The following is a 10,232-nucleotide window of genomic DNA, read 5'->3' on the forward strand; positions in this document are numbered from 1 at the left end:
TTTGGCTAAATAGTCATACCTTTTCAGCCCTTCTTTTGATCTGTGTCTTGATGTGGAAGAAGCTGGCATAAGGTCCCGTGCATTTATATGCAAACACTGGTACCTACCATCTAGTAAATTATCCACAGAGGATGTATTACTTACTCCCCCCTTGTCTGCTTCTAATTAAAAAAAGGTCTTTTAGCTCACATGTTCAATGCCATTACCTTTTTATATATAACGTGTTACTACAAATCTGAATTCAAAATCTTATAATTAATATACATGGGGGGCACCAAATGGAACACGCTAAAAGATGCTTTTATGAATTCGATAAATAGATTAATAGTTAATAGTAATTCAACGTGCATCAAACAAACGGTATATATATTATGGCAGATCGGATTTGGATTTGCTAAAATGCATGATCAATATCATTGTTGATGCACATCTGTGTTTGAGTATATTACAAGTTATCATTTTGTTCCTGAAGAATTTGACAATAAACACTAATTAAGTAGGTTTAACACTTTAACTTATAAGTACAAAAATAATTAAAAAAAACTACGAGAATCGGTTTCAAACCGGTTTCCTCCAAAACGAATTTAACTTCTAGAATCTTAAAGCGGTATAAAGAGGCGGATCTTGTCCTGTGGCAGCCTCACTGGGGCAGCAATAATATATAGTATATGTAATTTGCTTTAATCTCTTCATTGGGGCATCCGTGACATATCGTGTATATATAATTTGCTTTAACACTGAGACCCGCATCAATGGTGTATCACTTTGGGCGATGATGTGACAAGTTGAAGAATTATACAAAGATATTGTGCAATTGGCCATATGAGAATAAAATAGGTGTACAGATTTATCTTAGGATAATTTGGTGTGTGCCAACATTTATAAACTCACACATTGTTTACATTATTTGTTTACGTTTTTTTCTTGCTCAAAGGTATTAACCCTAACTATATAACTTATTTAATTTGATTATATATTTCTTCCTTGTAAATTTTCCAAGGAGAGTGGGCATAAAATCTTAAAGTTGTTTCACAAACCTAGTAAGATTCTATTTGGAAGACTTTTGTTATTTTTATTTATGTTATATATAGATTATTAATACTAATTGTAGTGATGATAATTATGATAAAATATACAAGTAACCGATATTTTTAATTGTAGTTATAATATGAATTATGATAGTAACACTTATAATAATAGTTATAATAATTATAGTATTAGTTATAATACTTTTTATACATACAGAACTGAATTAATCGCATTTTTACTCGTGCACGGTTGGTTTAAAATCGGACAGAGCATTTTCCAATCGAGACAAAGTCGAATGAGCGCCTTTCGATCTGAGTATTTTTCAATCGAACTTCAAGCGAGTATCTAGTGTCGTAGAACAAATATGGAAGTGACGATGAGGTTGTTAGTTTTTAGAGTAAATTGCAGCTTTCACCCAATAAGAACACAAGTATAAATTTGACAACTAACAAGAATAGAAAAAACACTCAACTAGTTCTACCGAATGAACTAACAAACAAAACTCATGTGCATGCATACATATATACATATACACCACACACACACACACACGCATATATATATATATATATATATATATATATATATATATATATATATATATATATATATATATATATATATATATATATATATATATGGTAGAGTTTGTTTAAAAATCGCTATATATTGTCCCTAAAATTTAATACCTAAAAAAACACACAAATTTTTTTTAATATTTTTTTTTAAAATCGCTATATATTGTCCCAAAAAATTTTTCCAAATAACAATTATCGAGCACATGTGCTCATTTCCTTTACAAATTCCGTAATACATTACCAGTCTTATACAATTACACTTTCATTTACATTACCATTTGTAATACACTATTTTTTACATTATCAATATTAAAAATGCACATGTGGATCTATATGTATGAACATGTTTTAACGTGTTTTGTTACAAAAAGTTTGTGATTTTGAATGATGAAGTAGGCCCATGTACATGTTTTTGTTTAGTTATATCTAGTGGTTGTTGGTTTTGTTATACTTGTCACTTTGTTATGTAAGATGTTGATTGGTATGGTATGAAGGGTGTTGATGTACATGTGCATAAAATGAAAATATTATACATATTGGTAGTGATAGTGTATTATGGATAGTAGTAGGTAACGGTAGTGTATTATGGATGGTATGATAGATGAAAAGGACATAAAACAATCAATTTAAAGAGATCAGTATAAAGAGAAGATAGATAGATCAAATCTTGTAAATGGTGAGTCATAGACGGCTTGGGTAGTATATGTGCAGAATTTGTAAATAAGTGTATATATGAGTAGAATTTGTAAATAAGTATATATAATTTCAGTAGGGATCCTTAATTGAGTAGAATTTATAAAGCGGTTTTGGCTTGTCCATGGAATACCTTGGTTCGTTGGGAAAGTTCGTGGCGTCTAACAGGTAATCGGGTCAGTAATTTTATTAAGGGGTTAGTTGGGGATGGAAAGAGTATACTCTTATAGTTAGATGCGTGGATAGCAGACAAGTCGCTGCAGGTCATATTTCCGAGGCTTTTCAGTCTAGAAAAACAGAAAACTTGTTGTGTTTGGGACAGATGTGAGGGGCTGCTAGAAACAGGTTGTATTCAATGGAACTGGTCTGCTAATTTGGTAGACAGTGAGGTGGTTTCGGAGTTTAATTTTTACAGCAATATGATTCAAAATGTGGCGCTTTCCCAGAGGGAGGATTCGTGGAAATGGCTCGGAGATAATACGGGTTTTTTCACAGTTAAGTCGGTGAAAAGTCGGTGAAGAAGATGATAACGAAAGGTATACCGGATGACTCGAATGAAAACAATAATTTTAAGTGGTGTAGGTGGATTCCAAGTAAGTGTAATATCTTTGCTTGGCGTTTAACATTAGATAGAATCCCAATGAAAAGGGCGTTAATGAAAAGAAACATTCACGTGGGTAATATGGATTGTGTTCTTTTTGGCGACTGGGAGGAAAATGTCGAACATTTGTTTACAGGATGCAGAGTTGCGACAGGAGTTTGGCAAGGTGTTGGTATATATTCTGTGGACCCGGCTCGGTTCGGTTCGACTCGGTTTGGTTCAGTTCAAACCCGACGTCACGACATTCCTTTGTCGTGCGCCCCAAAGATCGACCATCGAAGCACGAAGAGCCGCAAGATGACATCACCATGATGATGTCATGATGATGTCAGCTAATATCATAAAAGAGTTGTGCATGTCTAAACGCCAAATACATGCAAAAGTCCTTGGGCCAATAGAAAATCAAATGGTTATTGGATCAGAATGTTTATTGGGCCTGATATGTCAACTAAGACTAAATATGACTGTTCCTCCATATTCTCCAACGAAGACTTTCATGTCATGAACTCTCAAGGGTTCGTCATTACCCACCATGTGGCCGAAGACTCTATGCTTGTGACGAAGGCTTACATTGGACGAAGAGTTGTGATGAACACTCCTTTGGACGAACCCTCGACTTGTCCAACGAACCCTCCATGTGGCGAACTATATAAGCGACGAAGACTCACTCTTCGTCGGCCGGAGAAGGGTTCGTGGCTCACTCACTGTTCGTGGAGATGTTGCTTTTTGCTTGTCTATTTAAATAGCTTATTGGTCACAGAAGAAAGGTGGACACCAGAGAACAGAAAACACAGAACTGAGTGAACATCAGAGAGTTTTATTGTATTTCCTCTTGTAATATCATTCTGTATTGAAACTCTGTTGATATCATTTCACTTGTGTTAAAACGTTGAATATTTGTGTTGTGTTTATTCCGATCTCGGTTTGCTTACCCGGTTGGATTCCGCACAACCGGGTTTGTTCGTGTCACAAGGATTAGGCTACTAGATCCTCCGCTAGTGGACCTACAAGTGGTATCAGAGCCAACGCTTTCATCCTTGTTAAAACTGAGTCGTGTGTCGGGTTTTTTTTTCAAAGTTTGTATCTTGATAGTTTTCTGGCTTTAATCCTTGAAAATCATGTCATTTTGCTGATAGTTCATATAAAAACCCTGTTAATCTCATACACACATGTTAAGATATGGTTTTTTAGTGAAGTTTCGAGCAAAAAAATTGAGTTAGGAAATTATTCCGGTGAACGTTTGGTTGGAAAACTCATAGAGTTCATCACTGGTCATCATATTTCCTGGGTTCTTAAGTTGTCTGCTTGTTTTCATTAATTGTTAAGATATTGTTTGTGTTGCAAAGTTGGTAAGAATATGATGGACAAAATCATGGACCATTGACAAAGTTGGCTTACCAACTTTCCTTGTGTCAGGATAAGGATAAGGTTGCTTAAAACATTCTTCTTCTCACCAACTTTTCACCATTTCCAATTTCAAAGAACATCCATTCTTCGTGGCTTTCCCCTTTTTAAATTTCTTGTGGTGAACACTATACTCTTCGTGGGACATTTTTTTATTTAGTCTTCGTGGAATACAAATCCAACAAGTCTTCTTGTCCCAACTTTGAGTCAAGTGTTCGTGGATTTTATCATAGTTCGTGGACTTCATTGTTGGCCCAATATAGTGTTTGTGAAATCAAATAGTCTTCATGGCACAATCTGTTGGACATCAAACTCAAACCAATCTCACCTTTAAAAGAGCTTATTTATTTTTAGTAAACTATCATTTGGGCCTCTCTTAATCGGGCGTCACAAAACACTTAGACATCTGTTTTTCGCAGTAGTTCACAACTTAGTGTTAAGTTGCGTGTTTTCATTTCATCATGAGTTCAGACTGGACTGGTAGGGTTGGAAACCTGATCCTAATGCGGATATGTATACGAGTAAAGGTTTAGGTCCAGTCCCTTCATGGGCTCAGACTCCCACGTCTTCGTCATCAGCACAATCGAGTTCAATTACAGCAAATCAGTGGGCATTGGTTACTAACCAAAATCAAAGTAAACCGAAAATGGCAAGAAATATGTATGGTGAACCATAACCAGTTGCCTCAGAGCAAAGCTATCGGTCTACCGGGGTACCATTATCTCTTGATCCAAACAACAGTAGTCAAACAAGAATTGCGTTTTACGCCAAAATTGTCAAGGATGTCAGCACTGATGAGTCCTCGGGAAATGATGACAATTCTGAACATGGCGGTAGCTCAGTTGAAGATGTTACAAGTTCAGTTGAAGATGGTACAGGCTCAAGTTCAAGCGAGGATGGATCAGAATATGAATCATCAAGGGAAGTTGTTGATTCTGAGGCAAATGAGTCACTATTTGAGAGCGAACCCAATCAGGTATGTGTCGATAAACCAAGTTCTGATAGGTGTGATAATTGTGTTGAGTTAAATGCTAAATTGTCTGATTTGCAAAGCCAATTGTCGGATTTGCAAAGCAAATATGACGATTTGCAAAGCAAGTATGACGTGATATTTATCCACAATCAAAGTTTGATCGTGGATCTTTCAAAATGCACAGAGGCCAATATGTTTCACAAAAATCATGAAAATGAATTTAAAAAGATAATCAACACATTGAAGGAAGATAAGTCTGAGCTAACAAAAATGGTTTCAAGAAAACAAACTGCAATAAACAATTACATCAATAGGCTCGAGGAAACACAAAAAGAATTGGCTTGTGTTAAGTGTGAAAGTGAGGCGATCCAGCTTAAGTTAGATAGTTATTCAAACTTGAGGTATGTGACAACCCTCAAAATCCCATGTATTCCGTACAATATATTAATGATAAATAAAGTGCTTGATGACTGTGCTAAATCATTAAACTGCTTTCTGATTTCTGTGTTATACTAACATGTGTTTGTTAACATACTAGTAGTATGCAGAAAAGTTACTAAATAGTCTTGTATGCTTTCCTCAATGTTGAAAATTAAAAACGTTACAAAAATATATACGTAGGACACTTTACGGATTAATTAAGCACTTTAACGGAACAGTATCGAACCGAACAACCGAACACTACCCGAAACACAAAAATATTGTCAAACACATTATTTCTATTTTTCTGAGTTAGTTAGGGTCCCCGAACACCCTAACACACTATATATTATATAACACACCATAAACTATTAACTAAACACTTGATTCCTAACTAGATCACTAACTATAAGTTGCAACCCAACTAGAACAACCCCCCCCCCAACCGGTTCTAGAAAGTGGGATCTCCACTTGATTTTTCTTAATTTGTTTAATTAGTTTGCTTTGTACTAAGGGGACATGGAATCTAGTGGATAATAGAATGGTGGAGGTCTATTTATATATCCACAAGAGTTTCATTCTTATCACCTACACACCATCAACACCATCATACCCTCCTCCTTTCCTCTTGTTCTCGGCAGCCCCTCATCACCACACAACCACCATTTTCTTGCAAGCTCCATCCATTCCAAGTGTACTTCTAGGTGTTAGTAGGCATACAACGAAGCTTGGTGTTCTCGGAAGTGGAAGGACCTTCTCCATTTGCTATTAACCACCACTTTTCTACTCTTGAACTTCCCTAGTCTTGAACTAGTGGTAAGAACTTAGATCTTTGCTTCTTACATCTTGTTTAGGTGGTTAAAGATGTGTAGTGATCAAAATGATAAGAAACTCTAAAAAAAAAAAAACTTACATTATGTCTTGAACATAAAGGTTAAGGGGTGGATAAAGAGAAGTTATATGGGTAAATCATGTAGGTCTTGTGTTGTTATGATTCTTGTTGATTTTCCTGATGATTTGCTGGATTATATTGATGTTTGATGTTATTGTGATCACTAAACATGTTAACGGAATTAATCGAACACGAATTAGAAAGCTAAAGGCTGAAAAACAGAATCTGTCCGTGCCTTTACAGCCACCTTCAGTTGGCTGTAAACAGGTCATAACTAACAAAAAACTGATATTTTAAGTGTATAACGAGTTATTATGAAATACGGTTCTAATGGCACCGGAATCATAATTTCTGGACTTCGTTTACTATTTTTAAAGAACCGATTCATAACCGCAGCTTAGGCTGAGTTTTTACAGTAATAAATGAGTGTTGTATTTTCTGTTGTAACTTGTATTCTGTGTAGAATCGGACCATGAGATTTGTACAGTAGATGAAAACCGATGCATTTGTAATTACCCCACTGGAATTTCGTAAATCGGACACTCGATGAATTTTTAATAAATTGTTCCGTAGACTGTGGTCAGAAATGTATAAATCTGAGTTCAGTCCGGAATATGATTTTTTTATAAAATATTGGTAGTGAACCGGACCCGGATATTTTTACACAATAAAATATGGAACGTTTAAAACATCTTGTAAAAATTTGGGAATTTTTGGAATAATTTAACTATTTTATTAAAATGTCCGAAAACAGCCGGTTTTGAATATAAATGCTGAATTGAGATAAGTTGTGACTTGCGTGTCTAAATGTCGAATATGCTATCTGTGAATGATCTAACATGTTATATATGTTATGTGCATTATCGTATGTTTGATTTTGAGTGGGGAATGGATGGGAAACTTAGATGGGCATAAACCGTTAAAACGATGCATGTTGTGTGATAGACACGTGTAGGAACTTTGTGTTCTATTTGAAGGCCACTAAATGACTAACTGGTATATTATATTAGGACGTGATTGACCGACCTTGACTGTTAGCTATATTTGAGAATCTAACCGAGCAAACCAAGGTGAGTTCACACACTTTCTAAGGCATGGGATTCCCGGTGGTTTGGGAATGGGTTAAAGAATTAAAACGGAATCTACATATCTTACTTAGGTAGGATATGTACGGCCATCCTCCTCGGGTAGGATGCCAGTATTAATCTTGCGTATTCTCTTTGGGAGAACTACGTACGTTCGTCCTCCTTGTGTAGGACAACAACCTTTAACTTACTAGACAAAACTCTATCATAAGTCCCTCATTTTATATCGACTTAATCGTCGAGGCCAATGGCGAGCGGGCCATTAGTTAATAGCGCTATTAGGTTTAACAAACCTCACACCGTGCCAGTCGGACGGGCGTGTACTAATGGACTATGGCAAACCATCAGTGATGATAGACACTGATGTAGGGCACAACTTACTTGCGTAGTAGTCGATATCATACGGTCTAGTGGTTCACATGGGGAAGCCCCCACTAATCATGAACAGGGTATGGGTAATAAAGAATGAACTGGTTAAAACTTTATTTCAACTAAGGGGTAACCCCCACGGCAATTACGCCAACGAAAGACAAACCACGTTTTCGGAAAACAACTTAAAACTAAACAACCAAACGTGAACTCACTCAACTTTGTTGTTGACTCGTTGTTACATGCCTTACAGGTCGTTAAATGCTTGGAGCTTGCACGAGGAAGGAGTCGTTGTGGTGTACGGACGATTATGTCCCGTGTTTAATATATAATCCTTGTGAACTTATTAAACCTATCTGTCGGACTTTAAACTTATGAACTGCGAACTTATGTTTTGAACTTTATGTTTATGCTTCCGTTGTCTAAACTAAAACTTGGTTAACTAGCTTAAGGTCACCTATCGTATTGTGGTTGGCTTGATTTATTTAAATACGTTGTTCAGTATGATTGGTGGCTCGATCCTGGTCACGTCACGCCTCCAAGCGGTGGTACTCCGCATGGTGGATTTTGGGGGTGTGACAGATTGGTATCAGAGCCATTGGTTATAGTGAACTTGGTTTTAAAAGGGAAAAGTTTTTCGATAAAACCAGACTATAACCTGTACAGTGCTCAACGATCCACAACGACGCATCGCTCCACGTGCAAGACTCAACACCATAAGTGGTATGATATATGTTATATTGTCGGTTAGATAGTTCTCACTATGCATTAGTTAACGTGATAATTGCTATTTGAACCTTCTGTGCTTACTCTCTCCTGTTGTCCCACACTTACGCACTTTCGCGACACTTTTCTCACTTACGTTGCTTCATTATGAAGATCATGAGCGGACGCGGAGGACGTATAAACCTCACTCAAGCCCAGTTGACGGCTCTGATCAACGAACGAGTTGCTGAGGCACTCGCAGCTGTTCCTGCAGGAGGTATAACCTGCTACTTCGACCTATCTTAGGACGTTTAGATCCTACCTTCGCAAACCTACCCTCGTGCTTAACCTTGTCATTTATTCTCGCACCACAGGTCAACATGCTCAGCCTCCTGTGCGCACATTCAAAACCTTCATGGATTGCCGACCTAGCACTTTCAGCGGCACAGAAGGTGCTGTAGGCCTTCTTCACTGGTTCGAGAAGCTCGAGTCTGTTTTCGAGATGTGTGATTGCCCGGAAGATCGTAAGGTGAAGTATGCTACTGGAACACTGAAGGAGCTGCGTTAACCTGGTGGAAAGCACAGGTCCAATTGCTTGGGTTGGCGGTTTCTAATGCCACCCCATGGAATGGCTTCAAAGAACTGATTAGAGAAGAGTGTTGCAGTCGTGACGACATCCACAAGCTAGAGGTGGAATTTTTCAATCTGAAGATGACGGGGTCTGAGATTGAGGCGTATACTAAGAGGTCAAACGAACTGGCCATCCTGTGCCCCACTATGGTGGACCCTCCCTACAAACGCATTGAGCTGTACCTTAAGGGCTTGGTGCCAGAAATTCAAAGCCACGTAACCTCAGCTAACCTTGGCACTATACAACAAATCGTCAAGTTGGCTCATCGTCTCACTGATCAGGCAGTTGAGCAGAACAAACTGCCCAAACGTATTAGCACCACTACTTCCGATGCTCCCAACGACAATAAGCGCAAGTGGGATGGAAATCTGGGCAAGGGTTCTACTTCAGCTCAATCTCAGCAGCGAAAGACAGATGAGTACAGGAGCCCCAATCAGCAGTCATCTGGAAATCAAGGTCAGGGTGGGTACAAGGGAAATCACCCTAAGTGCAATCGATGTAATCTGCACCACAGCGGCCAGTGCAACAAGGGTCGTTGTCAGAGATGTCACAAGCTGGGTCACGAAGCCAAAGATTGCAGGAGCCCACGTCCTGTGAATCAGAATCGCCAACAACAACAACAGGCTCCACAGAACCACCAGCAGCAGCCTCAGCAGGGAAATAAAGGATGCTTTCAGTGTGGCGCTGAAGGCCACTTTAAAAGGAACTGCCCCCAGCTGAACCAAAACCAGAATCAGAACAACCCAAGAGACGGGAATCATAATGGGAACAACAATGGAGGCAACAACGGAGGTAACAATAATGGCAATGGCGCTCAGGGTCGTGTATTCCTGATTGGTCATGGAGAAGCAA

The sequence above is a fragment of the Helianthus annuus genome, chromosome 14, assembly GCF_002127325.2.
Source record: "Helianthus annuus cultivar XRQ/B chromosome 14, HanXRQr2.0-SUNRISE, whole genome shotgun sequence".
NCBI lineage: Eukaryota > Viridiplantae > Streptophyta > Magnoliopsida > Asterales > Asteraceae > Helianthus > Helianthus annuus.